Below are 1587 nucleotides of genomic sequence, written 5' to 3' on the forward strand. Positions count from 1 at the left end.
GATTTGCAAGTTTAGCAGCAGACATGGACTTCTTAGCATCAACTACAGGAGATGGAGGGAGATGACCTCCACAAGGTGCTGGAGATTTCTCTTTATCTTTTTCTAATCTTCTACTCTCTAGTGACTTTAACCAAACTCAAGTAACCTGCAAAATGATCATTACGCAAATCAGATCACAAAAGAATATTTCCAAACTCTAAAACTAACAACAGTGAAGTAATCCTAGTAGAGCACAAGTTTTTATGCTAGCCCTGAATCAAAAGAGGACAACTTTAGTTGAAATTAGATCAAAAGAAACGATTTTGTGAAGTACATAGCAAAGACAAAAAATTTAGTCAAGTGTTCTTCATGACGAAAACAAACAAGAAATAGAGTAAAGACATAACCTATATCCATGTTTAGAAAGCTTAGTAACAAAACAGAGTGCCTCAAGAGTGTCAACCAATACAATGAGAAGCAAAACAAAATCAAAATCAAATGACAAACAAACCGAGTCTTTACTTGTTTCAAGCTGGAAGTGCCGAATCCAGAATATGAAGACAACATGAGTAGTTGAACAAGTGACCATTTCTCTTTAACCAGAGAAACTGCAAGAGGCTCCAAGTAACTGAAAACAAGATGCTTCATCAATCAAACACTGCACAATCCTTGCTGTATTCCATTCCCACCTGACACAACACAATTAACTGTAATAAAGAACAAAACTTCCAATTGAAAAATCCGAGTGTACTCACCACTCAGTCTGATACAGGGAAGGACACATATCCATCTTAAACAAACTCGAAATCGAGTTTCTCCTACTCTCCAAAAGCGCAAATGAGGACGCAGATTCATAAGCAATCCTTCGCCACTGTGCGTCGCCGATCTCGCCGTCCTCACCGCTAAGCCTCACGTTTACAGTCTTCCATCTCAGAGGTAGCAAGATAAGCTCCCTTGTGAACTTATATCCTCTTCTGCCATTGAAGACTAGCAGGTCTTCTTCCCCTCCAACATCTAAGGTTTCGCAGAAGCAGAGAGAACATATAGGGTTTGGGATTGTCGGAGCGCAGCTGAATTGAGAACGGAAGAGGTGGGGAAACTCGCCGGAGTTGTGCCGAATCTGGGTTTGAGATCATCGAGTTGAAAATAATTGATTTTTTTTTCTAGACATGAATGAACGATAATTTGTTGTCTAGAGGAAGAAAGGACTTATCAAAAAAAGAAATTCCCAAAAACAAAAAGTTTTGGTGTCAAAAATCAAAATTTCCGCAAGTGTGTTGGCGGTTTAAAGTGTTACAAAAAAAAAGTGGGTACTAAAATGGGTTTTTGTTAGACATACTTTTTACTTACCTATTTACATCCACACATACTTTCAGCATGTGAAGTACTTCTTCTTTGTAAATTTTCCAAATAACCCTTATTGTAACAATTGTGAGAACAAACAGATGCGGAAACAGATAAATAAAAGCGATGTAACAACGACACAGAGATTTAACGTGGTTCACCAACTTGGCTACGTCCACGGGCAAAGAGAGATCTTATTATTGGAGGCGATATTGAGTTTACAAAGTGCAAGTTTAGGGTTACTTCGAATACAAGATATATATA

At 38.1% G+C, this 1587-nt stretch overlaps 1 long non-coding RNA gene and 1 pseudogene across 1 annotated transcript; both read right to left on the minus strand.

Moving 5' to 3' along the window:
- The window catches only part of LOC106338674, a 28047-nt pseudogene that overhangs the window by 3882 nt on the left and 22578 nt on the right, over positions 1 to 1587 (minus strand).
- LOC106340478 lies at positions 9 to 1186 on the minus strand. Its single transcript, XR_001269404.1, has 3 exons — positions 735 to 1186; positions 502 to 668; positions 9 to 145 (listed from the first exon to the last, which is right to left on the minus strand). It is a non-coding gene; the product is annotated as an uncharacterized LOC106340478 (long non-coding RNA).

Source organism: Brassica oleracea, chromosome C4 (assembly GCF_000695525.1).
Source record: "Brassica oleracea var. oleracea cultivar TO1000 chromosome C4, BOL, whole genome shotgun sequence".
Lineage (NCBI taxonomy): Eukaryota > Viridiplantae > Streptophyta > Magnoliopsida > Brassicales > Brassicaceae > Brassica > Brassica oleracea.